The sequence below is a fragment of the Phymastichus coffea genome, unplaced genomic scaffold, assembly GCF_024137745.1.
Source record: "Phymastichus coffea isolate CEN01 unplaced genomic scaffold, Cenicafe_Pcof_1.1 PCOF00004, whole genome shotgun sequence".
Classification (NCBI taxonomy): Eukaryota; Metazoa; Arthropoda; class Insecta; order Hymenoptera; family Eulophidae; genus Phymastichus; species Phymastichus coffea.
In genome coordinates, this window is record NW_026706815.1 from 278,785 (window position 1) to 296,430 (window position 17,646).

Sequence of the window (17,646 nt, forward strand, 5' to 3'; positions counted from 1 at the left end):
CATGACACATGGAAACCCATAGCATTTGATAAAAGATACATAGTAAGCAAAAATGATATTGAAATAAATACGATTACACACAGCAAAGAAGTATCGATACATAAAGATGTAATTCAAATCCTAAATATAATAAGCGACATACAAGAAGAAACGAAAAATAGTACGAATGATCAAATATATGGGAATTCAGAAACAAAAATATCTCAACCTAACTATAACTCAAGCTTAACACAATTTATTGGAAACATTAATAAAGCCCTGGAAGACGAATCCAATGAAACCAAGGAGAACTATACTATTAATGATTATTCAAATTTTTGCGACACATTGAGAGATAACGTTGCAGGAGAGATCGATAGAAAATATGACAAAATGACGAACCTTCACATTATAAATGATATAGAAAATAACTTCAAAAACATCAATGAAAAATTCACACCTAAAGAAACTAATTTATAACCGACACATATATTTACAACTACGCACAACGAAATTACACAAAAAGAGACACAAGAACATGAAATAACAATACGACGAAAGCAACTGATAGATACAATAAATTTAGAACACCTGACTCAACGAAAAAAAGAAAACATAAAAAATTTAATACTGTCATTTGAAGACATATGTTGGTTAGAAGGAGATAAACTTGGCCAATGCAACATAGAAGAACACGAAATTAATTTAACTGATGATAAACCAGTATATGTTAAACAATTTCCTCTGCCATATACACTCAAGCAAATCGCATGTGATGAGACAAAAAAGCTAATTACAAATAACTTAATTAGACCTTCAACAAGTGCATTTAACGCGCCAGTATGGACTGTGCCAAAAAAGGGATTAACAAAAGACGGAAAGAAAAAATGGAGAATGGTGATAGATTATCGAAAATTGAATGCAAAAACTATTCCAGATCCATATCTTATACCCAATATATTGGAAATTTTCGACTGCATAGGAAAAAACAAAGTTTTTAACACTATTTCCGGATTTCATCAACTAAAAATGAAAGAGTCAGATATACATAAAACGGCATTTAGTATCCCTGGCATGGGACGTTTTGAATTCAAATTATTACCTTTCGGACTAATAAACTCACCTAGAGTCTTCCAAAGAGCACTAACAAAAGTACTCGGAGACCTATTGGAAAAAGGGTTCTGCTACTTATACATCGATGATATAATTATCGTTGCAAATACGGTTGAAGAACATAATGAAAGATTCAAACTCATAGCAGAAAAATTAAGAATAGCAGGATTAAAAATTGAAACGAGTAAATGCAAATTTTTCCAAAAAGAAGTAGAATTCTTAGGCCACATTATAAGTGAAGAAGGTATCAAAACAGACCCAAAGAAAATAGAAGCAATAAAAAAATTTCCTATCCCGAAAACTCTCAAAAATATCAGGGAATTTTTAGGCCTAACAAGCTATTACAGACACTTTATTGGACACTTTTCACAAATAGCAAAACCTATCATAGATTTACTGCAAAAAGAACAACCATTTATTTGGACTGAAGAAAGACAAGAAGCTTTTGAAAAATTAAAAAACGCTCTATGCACAACTCCAGTTCTTCAATACCCAGATATGGAAAAACCATTCATCATTACAACAGACGCTTCAAACTACGCGCTGGGTTGTGTACTCTCTCAAGGAGAGATCGGTGACGACAAACCAATAGCATTCGCATCAAGAATCTTAAAATCAGCAGAAAAAAAATACCATACATACGAAAAAGAAGCACTTGGCATAGTATTCGCAATAAAAACATTTAAGAATTACATATATGGAAACAAATTTACCGTCGTTAGTGATCACAAACCATTGTTATCCTTTAAATCAGCAGACAACAATTCAAGAGTACAAAAATGGAGACTAAAACTGGCAGATTATGATTATGACATTATCTACAAACCTGGCAAAATAAATACAAATGCCGATGCACTATCTCGAAATCCGATAGAAGATATAAAAATAAACGCAGTTACCAGAGCACAAAAAGCAAAACAAGAATCAAAAGAAATAGTAACAAATGAACAAGAAAAACAAGAGGAACAAATCAAAATAATAAGAAAACAAGACAAAGAAAAAAGAAATAGAAATAAAAATATTACACAAACACAAGTACATATGGAAAATGACGAAAATACAACACAGAAACAATATAACATTCGATTTACGAAAAAACCCATCGAATCAAGAAAAGACAACATTATACATTTTATCGATTACAAACATCAATCATTAGATAACGCAACAGAAAGTCTAATGAAAATCAAACATATACAACCAGACAAAAATCTACAGCCCCAGGAAATTGAAATAATACAGTCAAGAACAAAAAACATCTTCATAGCCTGTCTTGACACAAGACAGTCGGCTATGAGAATAAAGGAAAATCTCAAAAGTCTCTTCAAATTATTAAGAACATAAATAATTCACAAGAGAATAAAAACATTCAGCCTCCCAAAAGACCTACAATTAAAAAACATACACTGGACCGAAATAGAAAACATTCTAGCGACAACATTCCAAAACTCTAAAACTAAAATTATCATTTGCCTAAATTACATCGACTACGTAAAACTCACAGACCGAGACAACATATTCGACCAATATCACTCAAGCGCACTAGGAGGACATTCGGGAATCAACAGAACATGGAACAGAATAAAGAACAAATACTATTGGGAAAATCTGAAAACTGATATAGAGAACCGTATTAAAAATTGTAAAATTTGTCAAAGAAACAAACTAAAAAGAATAAAAACTAGACAACCAATGATAATAACGGATACTCCCATGAAAACATTCGACAAAATCGCAATGGACATATTAGGACCTCTAAACGTTACTAATAATCAAAACAAATACATTCTTTCTATCCAAGACCTCCTCTCAAAATTCATAATAGTTGTTCCACTCAGTGATCAAACGGCAGAAACAATTGCAGATGCCCTAATTAAAAGATTTATATGTATTTTCAGTTCACCAAAAGTAGTCCTCACCGACAGAGGAGCAAACTTTACAAGTAAAATTTTAAAAGCCATTGCTCGTAGATTTAAATTTGCAAAAATAGAAACCACCGCATTTTCACCACAATCAAACGGCTCCCTAGAAAGATCACATCGGCCCCTTTGTGAATATTTAAAAAATTTTTCTAGTAAAAAAATTGAATGGGACAATTTATTAGAATTAGCCCAATTTCATTACAATACAAGCATTCACAACGCACATAGATTTACTCCGCATGAACTGGTCTTCGCTTATCCACCACGATTACCATCTAGTGAACCGTTAAAAACTTCAGAACAATTGCCAACATTTAATAATTATCTATCCACACTTATACAAAACATGCAGGATATTGCATGCTTAGCGCGGGAAAACCTCATAATAGCTAAAGAAAGATCAAAAAAATATTACGATCGCTTCATAAACCCAACAGATTTCAAAATTGGAGACCAGGTCTGGCTCATAAAAGAACCTAAACCAGGCAAACTTGAAAAGAATCAAAACCTGGGACTATTTGAAATCTTAAAGGTTACAGACAAAAATAATGTTATCATAAATAAAGGTGGAAAAGCAAATACAGTCCATGCAAATAAATTAATTATGCACAAGAAAAAAATCTAACAATAATTTATGTTCTAGGACCACTCCAATATGTATCAACAATTCTTAATAATAATTACAATTATCAAAACAACATCAGCCATCATCGGATACGACTGCGGGACAACAACGCCAAACATCACGACGTACTCCTTAGTAGACACGGGAGAATGCGACTTCCACAACACTCCCGTAAATAAATCAAATGTATATATAGAATTAATACAAACCGCGGAATTCCGCGAAATTTCCGTACTACAATGTAAAATAGAGATACATAGAACTGTCTCCACATGTGGAATATTCGGGCACTTAATACCCACACCAACTGGAGAACAGGAGTACATTTACGAAATAAGTCATGAACAATGCAAATTTATCCATGAAACGGGAACTTTCGTATATGACAATATTCATAAAATTGTTAATCTAAAAATAAACGCAACTACTTCAAAAAGTATCGATTTCGCGGGTAGCGCAGAAGGAAATTCCTGCTATGGAGCAGCCTACGCTGATAGCTTCGGATCATGGAATAAGGTATTTGTTCATGGCTTTATCAAAATAACATTAATACAAAGTAGAGCTAAAGTAAACTTAGATAACGATAAATTGAGATTAAACACAGGGACCGTTTGCAAGTTCTCTGACAAAACATGTATAGATGTGGAAGCAGGCTATACCTTCTGGGATATTTTACCAGGAGAAGAATGCTTCAAAAACGAATTCGATGTACTATTTAAAGGCATAGCAACGAAATATTCTAGTGACTATGACCATGAAATAATCTACGCATTAAATCATAGTGAAATAACATTTGCTCTAAGTGCCAGAAACAAAATACAACGCTGCAACAGAGAACTTGTAAGAACGGAACACCCGAAACTATTCATCGTAGAAAAAGACAATTACATAAACACATACCAACAAGAAAATGATTTAGTAAGCACAAGATACACCATAAACCTAGATCTATTTACATATGTCAATTCAAAATTTGTATACGTAGAAAAACATTTAAGGAGTCAATTGAACAAACTATACTTGAATTTAATAACAGAAAGATACGAAGTTGAAAGAAAGGTAATACAAAATGCCCTATCCATTGCCACCCTCTCCCCTGACGAATTCGCATACGACATCATGAAAAAACCAGGATACATCGCAAGAGTTGCAGGAGAAGCAGTACACTTAATAAAATGTGTACCAAAGACAGTAAAAATAATTAAATTAGAAGAATGCTACAACGAACTCCCAGTAACCTCTGGAAATGAAACATGGTTCCTGACACCAAAAACACACATCCTCAAAAAGAAAGGGGAACAGATAAACTGTAACGCACTCGTCCCAACATACTACAAACTTGAAGAAGAATGGGTAAGACTCACACCCCAACCTCAACCATGCGTAGCACCAAACACACTCAGACCTAACACAAAAATAGGATGGAATTTCAAATCAATAAATTCATTAGCAACAAGTGGAGTATACTCTCAAGATGAACTAGACGAACTACAACAACAAATAATGTTCCCTATGGAGAGAACATCAATACTCAATGACATAGCAAGAGAAATAACGGGAGATGTGACAACGAGTGGGAGCATCTTCTCAGAAAATACCATAAAAAACATTGCAGTCAGCACCTGGAATATGATCATAAACAAAATGATCACTTGCGGATCAATCTCTTCAGTTATAATTATGACATTGATCATTATGAAACACAATGAAATTAATAATAGATACAATAATTAGAGGATATGCACTACACGCAATCTACGGCTGGTCACTCCACCTACTCGGAGCCATCTTCAGCTCTATTACACACCTCCTCATCAAACTCGAGAAACCCAGCAAAAACAGAACAGACAACGATAAAGAAAAACACATAGAACTGCAAGAAATCAAGATTATCCCCACAATACCTATCTCAACATCTAGATGCATAACACCACCTCCTCTACCAAACAGACCACCTTTTACCTTCAACAATCAAACCGCTCTTTCAACTACACATAAACATTTGTTTTCACTAGAATTAAACTAATACAAACATGACACTCCTCAAATGTTGCTACATTTTAAGCGGGGAGGGAAGCGAGATGTTCGCTTTAGGAATCTAAATTAAAAAAAAATTCCTTATCTAAAAACAAAAGAAAAATATATTTTCACCAAATTACAATTATGTTTACAAATACAATTACACTTATATACAATTACAATTGTATCGATGATCTACACTTGGACCTATGATTACATTGTAAAACTGACTAAAAACCTCCACGCATACTCGACGAAAACCATTACAATACACTAATAAGTCATAAAAAAATAGTTCGCGCAGATTCCAAGTATCTTCATCTGGACCATACTCCCCCAAGAAGAAAGCTGTCTGCGTCACTCGATCACAATGCCTCAGAGTACGCACTAACTGCGATTTCTGAAACTAACAAACAAATAGGAAACAATTAGACATATCAATATACCAATATACAAATATACATTGTAAAACACTTACATCTATTCTCACATATTTTCGGGTCCCGGGCTTAGGTGCGACCGGTAAAGGCAAGCCCTCCCGTCTGGCCTTCTTTACCGCACGGGAATACTGCCAATCCGCAAATTAGAATAAAGAAATATAATGATAATAATAACAATGAATAAGAAATCAAATTGTAAAATACTTACGCAAACCATCAAAGGGCGTTTTCTCGAGAAACCATACATGTTGAATTCTGTATTTTCGTCACAAGCGCAGAGAACACTTTGTAAACTATTGAAACGACACAGCCTTTATATACCAAATAATTTGTACACCTTGCAGAAAAATGATCCCACCGACGCAATCAAATTCCAACACTTCCGAAACTCGGAAATGCACATAACGAAATAATCTTTTCCACCGTCAACCAACCATTGCAATCAATATATATTAATTGCAATATCTTATGCCCCGAGGTGTTACGTCTCAAGACGTATCTTTACTCATTTACATTCTTTAAAAGTGCAATCCCGAATTTTGTAAAATCAAAACTATATACACGTCTACCAGAAAACGATACGGCAGCAAAACACAAAGACCATACTCAGCATTACACAACACACAATGAACTCAAAAAGAAAATTACTCAACTACACAAGAAACATCAGCGATTTATTGAGCACAAATTTATGTATATAAGATGAACCACCCGAAAGGTGATCAGCAATTATCGTTACTCCGTACACGTCAGTTCGACAATTGACGAATAAACTCTACATATCGACGATACAGTCGCGTGCAAGTCTGTTCGACAATTTGGCTAATTATTCAACTATTACCTGTCAAACTACATTATTTGATCTCAATAAATACGCGATCCATTAAAAGTGAGAACGTGCAAATTCATTATTGAACCTATCCAAATACCGAGATCTACGATACTGAAAGTACTCTAAAAACTGTAAGGACAACATAATAAATAAATACATTCATTCTTATTCATATATCGTATATTATTCATTACTTGTGAGCCTCAATCAGCCACTAGTCAACATATTGGAACGTCTCATTCATTAGCTATTCGTAGTTGATGCACGAGACGTAACAAGGTAATACCATTACATTTATGTTTCTGGAGTCGCTGAATCCGAATCCACGATTCATTTGACCAGATAAGCTCAGGGGTCAAATTCAGATCAAGGTCAAATCAAGATTATCCCATTAATCTTGGTCCAGGTACTGTTTCTATAGGTTTTTGAGGTCGCTGAATTTGAATCTGGGGTGCGTTTGACCTGGTCGGCTCAAAGTCAAGGTTAGGTCAAGGTAAAATCCAAAAAATGCATTCAATGAACCCGAATTTAAGGCTTATCTGACCAAGAACCCCCTAATATTTCTATGGCAATGTTAGCAACCCCCTAATAACCCTCTAATAACCCCCTAATATAAACTATGCTATGAACCCCCTAATAACATAATTACGATGCTATAAACCCCCAATAACGTAATGACAGTGCTATCAACCCCCTAATAAACATCTAATAACCCCCTCATATAAACTATGCTATGAGCCCCTTAAAAACCCAATGATAATCTTATCAACCCCTTAATAACTCACCTCCCTAATAACCCCCTAATAAGAACTATGCTAATAACCTCCTGATGAAGCAATGACAGTGCTGTCACCCCCCCTAGTAACCCCCTGATAACCCCCCTAATATAAACAGTTATATGAACTCCTTAATAGCGTAATGGCAATGCTAAAATGCCCCTAATGACTCAATGGCAATCCTATCAACCCCCTAATAGCCCCTACCCCCCTATATACTTCCCCCCTAATAACCCTCGAATATAAACTAAGCTAATAAGCCTCTAATAACGCAATGAGAATGCTAGCAACCCCCTAATTACCCAATAGCAATACTATTAACCACATTACGTCAGATGCTTCAATGTTATCAATTTTCTGATTTGTGGAATCGTTTCCTTTTTTCGTCTAGGCTTCTGGTTCGTGACTTTCTCTTATGCTTTAGACCATCAATTTCACGTTTAAGAGCCCAGCAGTAGTCAACTAACATATTAACATTCCATCTACCTTGATACCTTCTTTCCATCTCTTGGATGTCTTGGTGGAATCTTTCTCCTTGCTCCTCACTTAGGGCTCCAAGATTCTCAGGAAAATAATCTAAATGATAATTCAGGAAGTGTACTTTTAAACTCATGTTACAACCTAACTCTTTAAAACTGGTAAGCATATTTTGAACGACTACGTGATAATTTTCTACTTTTCTATTATCCAAAAATCCTTCTACAACCACTGCAAAATTCACCCATGCAGCCTTCTCTTTTCTTGTCATCGTTTGTTGAAAATCAGCCGATTTCATCATTTTTCTTATATCCGGACCTGTGAAAATACTTTCTTTTATTTTTGCATCAGATAATCCTAGGAATTTATCCAATAAGTAGTGGAAGCATTTTCCATTCTGATCAAGGGCTTTGATGAATTACTTAATCAATCCTAATTTTATGTGGAGGGGTGGTAAAAGGATTTTTGTTGGATCCTGGCTTCAGAGATGTGCGAAGTGGCCACTTAGATTTTTCCCAATGACGTGTAGTAGCTCTACTATCCCACAAACTAATGTAACATGGGTATTTGGTATACCCCGACTGCTGCCAAAGAAGTATAGTTATTACTTTCAAATCACCACATATGAGCCATTTATAATCTTCATATTTAATTTTCTCAAGAACTATCTGCATATTCTCGTAAGATTCTTTTAGATACACTGAATGGTCGAGTGGAATCGAAGCATATTTATTTCCATTGTGAAGGACAGCCTTCAAACTTCTTTTAGAAGAATCGATGAAAAGACACCATTCAGTAACGACGTATATCAAGCCTAATTTTGTCATTAAGCCAGTCACGTCATAACAGTAAGTCAATCCATTTTTCTCTGCGAAATATCTGATATATTCTTGCTCTCTGTTTCTGTACCAAGAAAAAGTTGTTTTTGGAGCCAACAGATTCATTTCTTTCAACTGGCAGGTTTTTTTGGCAGGTTCAAATCTTTAACCAAATTATTTAGAAGAACTTGTGTAAACAATTGAGGACTTTCGGTTGTATCGAAATGTGCACAATCATCTGACTGCGGATCTTCGTCGTCCACCTCGATATCATTTATTTCGTCTGGGCTTCTGGAAGTAGTAGGTAAACATTCTGCTTTCTTTAGGGGTGATGATTTCTCACAGACAAGAGTCCCCCGTAAAACTGGTTTAGTAACAGATGAGACATTAGGATACAAAATTGTAGATTTATTCTTACTGTTGAAACCTTTCAGGTCAATAGAACAAAAGTAACAGTCATTATCATCACGTGGCTCACTCCAGATCATTGGAGAACTGAAAGGCAATTTTTGCGAAGAGTCGTCTTTATTCCAACGACTTAATATTGTATGGCAACTTACACAAATTGTGTTTGGCACCCAAGATTTGTCTACATTCACGATAAAATAGCCGAAATAGTTTTTGTAAGCAGTTTCGATGGAAGGCGTAATGTTTCTCCTTTGGTTTTTAGTAGCATAAAGTCCACACATACATTGCAGAACTTGTTAGGATCGTTCACGTAACTCCGGGGAGACATTGTAAAATAGATTTCAGGAACACGATTACTAGAAACTTAAACTGGGATTCTCAACTATCCTGAAAGGGACTGTCGAGAAAATGTCGCTCGATCATAAGAAGTACGCCGAATCTTTCAACTATCCTGAAAAGGACTGTTGAAAAGATGCGCGTAAGGTGGACCAAAGCAGAATTCTCAACTATCCTGAAAAGGACTGTTTAAAAGAAGTGCATATGATCAACGGAAACCGGACTCACAGCTATCCTATTCTGAAAATCCCGCTTGATCGAAAGGAGTAACGTTTGCCTTTGCACTATTAAGGGGTTGATAGGATTGTCATCGCGCTATTAGCGGGTTCATGGAATAGTTCTTATTAATGCGGTTATTAAGGGGTTCATAGCATAGTTCTTATTAATGCGGTTATTAGGAGGTTATTAGGAGTTGATGGCACTGCCATTGCATTATTGGAGGTTGATAGGATTGCCATTAGGTTATTAGGATGTTTATAGAATAGTTTATATTAGGGAGGTTATTAGAGGGTTATTAGGGGGTTGCTAACATTGCCATAGAAATATTAAGGGGTTATTAATCAGATAAACCTTAAATTCGGGTTCATTCAATGCAATTTTTTGGATTTTACCTTGACCTAACCTTGACTCTGAGCCGGCCAGGTCAAACGCACCCCAGATTCGAATTCAGCGACCTCAAAAACCTATAGAAACAGTACCTGGACCAAGACTAATGGGATAGTCTTCATTTGACCTTGATCTAACTTTGACCCCTGGGCTAATCGGGTCAAATGAATCGTGGATTCGGGTTCAGCGACACCAAAAACATACAAGTAATGGTATTACCTTTTGTGATTTCGTTCACATATGACTTTTTCTCGTGGGGCTGTCATATTTGTATTGTTGGTACTGTTGTTATGAAATCGTTAAAGTGGTGAACTTCATTCGATGATATCTCCGCTGTTTTAAATTTATATTCATCGATGATATCAATTAACTGTCGGGATTGTATAGCTTCGCCAACTTGAAAAAAGTGGCCCAGAAAAGGGCCGATCGTTCGTTCACTGCAACTTGTCACTACCAACGGCTTGCCACCACCTACTCTTCGTCCGTTGCGTGAGAAACAAAGCGTACGCGCTATCGCGATCCTGTATTAATATACATTGGCGTCTTTTCTCCGTACTAATCGCTTTTTCTTTAGCTACTCCCACCACTAATTATGATTGTCTTATGCGCACGACAAAATCAGTGCAGTCGTGTAGTCTCGCACCCCTACTCCCAAATCTTCAACCAATGACCGAAGCGCGGCAGGTGTTTCCAAAAATGAATAAAATTCGAACGTCTCGCAAGGTTACGTCATAGTGATTTTTTTGGTTGGAAAGTCAACTTTGTTGAAGCAAGATGCAGCGCGAAGATAATAGTGAAGTTAGAGATCGAGTTCTGCAGCAATTGTTTGCACTAGACGATAGGCCGTGGCAAAACGCATTGGATCAAGCTATGGAAGCATTTGGCGAGGATGGCGATCTTTCCGAAGATGAAGTCTTCGGAGTGATGTTACTAGTGAATGAAGCAGTGATGGACGAAGTCGTTGAGCAGCCGCGAACACCTTCGCCGAGGAGAGACGACGACGACGACATCCACGAAGCGGTAACAATTCGAATGCCGCTGACATCTTCACCAACAACAATATTGTAAGTACCTATTTTTTTCATTCTCTTTGACTCTCTCTCTCTCTCTCTCTCTCTCTCTCTCTCTCTCATTCAGTTTTTTTAAAATATAAAGAACAAAATCATTTAAATGTAAATAGATATGTTCTTATTATTATTATAAAATTTATATATAATTAATACCATTATACTAATAACACATTTATATTTAAATTTTATTAATTTATCAATATAATGGTATTAGTTATACATAAATTTTTTATAATAATAAGAGCATATATGTTCTTTACATTAAAAAGAGGTTCTCTTCTTTTTTCATTGAATAAGAAATGTAGGAGTATGATTAAGCAATTATAAATTTATATATCTAATAATATTGTATTAATAAATTGATAAATTGATAACATTTTATATAGATAATTTATTAATTTATTAATGTAATAGTATTAGTCGTTATATAATATGTATGTGCGTATGTATATGAGAGAGAGAGAGAGAGAGAGAGAGAGTATATACTCCAATTTCAAATTTAATGTCCCTTTCTCTCTCTCTTTCTCTCACGTAGTTAAAATTTCTTGTTTTGTTTTTGGATCGCGTTCTTTTTTTTACGATGTCTGGTTTTCGTCGTCGTAGTCGTTATCGGCATAGTACACAGTTACTCTCACAGTTTTATTGTACAGAGAATTTCAGTACAAAGCGTACATGTGTTTCCTATTATAGGAGGCGTCATTCGCCACTTCAATTACTGCCACCGTCTCCATGCTCCCGATCGTCTTCAACGGTGAATGTGTAAGTTGAATATTTATTAATTTTTTAATATTGTTATATATATTGTAACGGGGTAAAACCGTTTAATTATTTTAATCTCGCAATTATACTAAAAGGACGCGCGTAATTATGTATGCTCAATACATAAATCGGAGAGCATGTAGAAACGTGCGTCAGTCAACCAGTAAGTCCTCTTATCGAAGGAAAGTGAGTGGAAGCTATATGAAATGAGCGAGTCGAAAAATACTTGTTAATAACACGGATGGAGCCTTTTATTACCATTCAAACACTACATAAAGTCGGCCCGCGCGTTTGTTTACATTGGCGCTCGCTCATCGACAACACGTTTTGCCGGGACGCTCGCTGCTCTTTGTTATTAGAGTCGTCGCATGCACACTTCGAATGTCGGAAATTAATAATTAATTTCTTCGTTACCAATTTCATCCCCCGGCAGGTGCTGCCCTCCCAGACAGCAATTAAATTAGGTTATTAGCGCTAATTTGACGTTTACCGTCACAATATATAGATAGATATATGAATTGATTTTTTTCAAATAAAGAATTTTTTTTTGCAGGTCTGATGACGATGACGACGACGTGGAGATGGTCTCTCAGGTAATTGTCTCGCGTCGACCACCACCACCACGACGCGTGACACACATCGCCTGGTGTCGCTCGATCGACATCACAACGCCACAGCCACTCTTGGTGAACTTAGTTTTACTAGAGATATAAGAGACGCCCTGCCGCCGACGAGAACAGGTATGATTTTTTTTTTCTCTTTTCTTTTTTTTCTAATCGGGGGGGTAGTTTGTTCTAAGTTTTTTTTCATTTTTTTTGTTGCAGGTCGACGATCACGACGACGACGACAACAACAACAACAACAACAACAACAATACCATGCCAGTAACGAGGGCTTGGAGTGCGTATACTGCGCCGCTGGTCGCTGCAGTCGGCAGCCGCAGTAGGTGGAATCACCACCACAGCGCAGAAGCAGGCGGCATGTCGATCGGAATGGACCGGTTAGACACGTGGAGCGGAGATTATTTACATCGGGGTCGTCCAGTCCCGAAAGTTCCCCCGCTGTGCGCCAGCCTTCTCGATCGCCGTCGTTAACTCCCTTGAGTAGGCCCGCGGGATCACCCACAACGGCGCTCATGCAGGATCTCCACATCACGGGGAAAAAAAGCGCCTATGCGTCATGGACGAAACAGTCTACGGTGCCCCGCACTATAAAGTTGCCAAATTATTCCCCGCTGATCACGATGACGACGACGACGACGACGACGAGGACGACAACGACGAGGACGACGATGATGATGACGATAACTAAGCGTCAGTATTTTTATAAATTTTTGTACATTTTTTAATATTTTTTCTATTTTTTGAACATTTTTATATTTTGTTGTATTTTTTATATAACAAATAATTATTAATAATAATAAGTTTTTTTTTATTTCAGCGATCAGACACACATACACACACACGCGCGCGCGCGCACATTGAACATCAAAAAAATTATTATTCGTTATATACCAATTATAATAAATATTTATGTATAATATTTATTATAATTAGTATATTTATTAAAATTTATTATCATTTGTATGTTGTATGTATTAGCGCTTTGGCCCTCCCCAGAAGCCGCCGCCGCCGCCGCAGCCCCCCCCCCCCACATATCAATCGTGTAGCTAGTATACATAATACGGTATTGCCCGTAGTAACAGTGGCTGTAGCTCTAGCGGTAGAGCATCGGCCTGCGGATCCGGAGGACGCGCGTTCGATCCCCCGATCGGTCCGTCCGTTTTTTTTCCGATAAATCAATAAAATTTTAACACACACACACACACACACATACACGATAAAAAATCAAAACGCGTAACACAGGACGCGCGCGCGCATCGAGAATACATCAGATCACGAGAAGAGAAGGAGAAGGGAGGGGGAAGTGCAGAGAACGCACATTGCGTCAGAGCACATCAGCACACAGTACATAGGAATCAGATCAGTAGGCTGGGAGGGGAAAGTGCAGAGAACACGCGTCAGAGCACATCAGCACAGTATAGGAGAAGGGGAAGTGCGTAGAACGCACGCATAATACAGTAGAGCAGGGGGGAGGAGGGAGAACGCACGCCATCAAATCAACTCAGTAGGGGAGGGGGGAGTGCGTAGAACGCATCGGTATAACTCAGTAGGAGGAGGGGGGAGATGAGTCGACAATGCATGGGCCGCTTAGTAGGGGGGGAGGTGAAGTGACAGTGCTGAGTTGAACATGCACACACCTCAACTCACACGCTTCAATTCAGTGAGGTGATACCCCTCTGAGTTGAGGCCCCTCTGGTTTACCTACTCACGTATTATAGGTGTAAGCGGCTTGGCCACTTCGCGAGTGCGTGCCCGGATGCGGTGATTAGTTGTCAGATTTGTGGGACGGTAGGATTCGTATTCCAGAATTGCCCGACGTGCGCGAGTGGCATTGCGCAGCAGGGAAATGCGCAGAGACCGCCGCGGAGCCACCCGTTGCTCTCGGATACGCGCACGAAGAGAGGGCAATCCGATCGAGCGCAGGAGAACCAGATGACGATTGAATCACCGAACGGCTCCCGGTCGCTCTCGGACTGCCGAGAGCAAAGGATTTAGAGTAGGTCGGGGGAGTCGGGGTGGGATCACCCGGCCAGTCGCGCGAAGGTGGCAGAAATTCCTTTCGTTTTAACGAGGGGGAGGGCTGAGGCAAACTCGGGTGGTCAGCTCATGAACCAGAGCGAGGACAGTAGCGTAACCCAAGTGTAGTAGTAGAGAATAGGTTTTTCTTGGCAATTAATATAAACGGAAAGGACTACTGCGCGTTATTAGATTCGGGTGCGCAAGTCAAGAGGTGTAAGAGGAGTCTTGGGCGAGGAACCGGATCCTTTAGGCGACCTAAAACTGAATATAGAAGTGGGAGGGAAGAGTGGGACGTTGATTGCATGTGCAGTGGCGCGGTACGCCCATGACTTGATCCTCAGTGCGGATTTCTGGAAAGAGTGGATGCAGGATATCAACATCGAGAGGTGGGAATGGCGACCCAAGGGCTCGCGAAAATGGATTCCTTTCGCGAGTGACGCGGATAGGTCGATACAGGTGTTTGCCGAATGTGCGGAACTGGCAACATATAGGGACAGTTAGCGGGAGCAGGTGATGGTACTGGTGCATAGTATAGTCCCCGAACCTGGAGCCGCCGCGGCCGTGACGAAGTTAATTAAGCACATAATAGACGCCGGGAATGCGAGACCAATTAAAACGCCTACGCGATGGATGTCACCGTCGATCCTGAGATTCGCGAAGGAAGAAACGACGAGGATGTGGTACGCGGGTATAGTTAGGCCATCAGATAGTTAATGGAATAGCGCACCGGTAGTGGTGAAAAAGGCAGACGAGACATATCGGTTCTGTTTAGACTTTAGACCAGTAAACAAGGTAACAAAGATCGATGCATACCCGATGCCTAGCCTGGATTCCATCCTGAATCGGTTGCGCGGCGCGGTACTTTTATCCAAAATCGATCTTAAGTCGGCGTTTTTGGCAGATTCCATTGGACGAAGGAAGCAAGCAGTATACTGTGTTTGCAGTTCCAAAAGTGGCATTTATTTTTCAACATAGTCTCCTTTTAGTTCGATATACTTGGTCCAGCGATGCTCCAACTTCTTTAACCCGTCTAAAAAATACATTTCCTCGAGGTCTGAAAAGTAGGCTTCCGTGGCAGCGATTACCTCCTCATTCGACTCAAATTTCTGCCCGGCGAGTGACTTTTTCAAGTTTGGAAACAAAAAGAAGTCGCACGGGGCTAAATCTGGAGAATACGGTGGATGGGGCAGCAGTTCCTAGATTAATTCGACCAATTTGGCCATGGCGACGGCGGAGGTGTGAGCCGGTGCGTTGTCATGGTGGAAGAGCACTTTTTTCTTCGCCAAATGGGGCCGTTTTTTCTGCATTTCGACGTTGAATCGGCCCAATAATTCGGCATAGTACAGCCCTGTGACCGTTTTGCACCTCTCCAGGTGGTCGATGTAGATCACACCTTGTGAATCCAAGAAAACGGTGGCCATCACCTTTCCGGCCGATGGGGCAGTCTTCGCCTTCTTCAGAGCACTTTTGCCGGGTAAAGTCCACTGTTTTAACTGTTCCTTGGTCTCTGGTGTATACCAGTGGATCCATGTTTCGTCGACTGTCACGAAACGACGCAGAAACTCCTTCGGATTGAAGGAGAAGAGTCACCGTACACAGCATCCAAGCGCTTTTTGATTTCGTTGTGCGATTTCCCTTCCAAACACAAGAATCGAATCACCGACCGAATCTGCTCTTTTTCCATTTTTCAAAAATCAACAGACACACTTGCTTTCACACGTTCTCAAAAATAAACTACAACTCCGATCCGGCTGAAATCTTGACAGTAACCATCGAGAAGGTTGTACTACATGATAGAATATTTCTTTTGCGAGAGTGGCGCCATCGGGCAGTGAGGCTAAGTACTTATCGGACCACCCTCGTATTATATACCTACAAACCTTTGCATAACAACGTTTTTTATAATGTGTAATACGGTACATTACAAGGCTTTTCCTGAGCGTTGCATTATTTGCAACACCTCAGGAAAGCCATTCCCGTCCCTTGCCGCCCCGTAACCAGTTGTATAAAACGAAAACAAACGCGCCCTATAAGAAACATTTACCCTTTTTCATGCCCTAACAACCACACCGGAGATATTGGCGAAACAAGCTCGACGAACGCGATCCGACGGACACTCAAAAGAAAAAAAAAAGGAGCGCACCACAGAATAAGAGAGCGCACGCACACCCTAACGACCATGTGTTGCCGACTGGCGAAAGAAACACGGAAATTTCACTGGGAAATGCAACGGAAATGCATTTTGATGACACATGCAGATCCGTTACACTCCCAGGCACTAACACCAACACTCACAAAACACTGAAACACCTGGGGCGAGCAGAAAATCGCCGATGAAGTGGCAGCCGGCAATCAGCTGTGTCGGACTGCCGAACACCATCGATGACATCCTGAGCGCCACACACACTTACAACGGTGACCACACACAAACACCCGGGAACACGTCACCTGACCGACACGGGAGCGCCCCAGGAGGCACTCCAAAGACCGTTACGGGAACACGATGTGTACGCGCGAGAGAGCGAGCGGCCATTTTGAAGCGCCGAGACAGACTGAAAGCGAGCGAGCGAGACAGACTGAGAGCGAGCGAGCGAGACAGACTGAGAGTGGGCGAGCGAGACAGAGCGAGCGAGATAGACTAAATAAGAGCGAGCGAGCGAGACAAATTATATGAAATGATGAATAGAATTATATGTAAATGCGAAGATGGGGGCGCTACAATCGAGATGACTTACATTATATATTTATTCACAACTAACTAAAATTAAAATTAAAAATGAATAAGAAAGAAATACCGAATTATGAAAATTCGCAAGCGACCGAC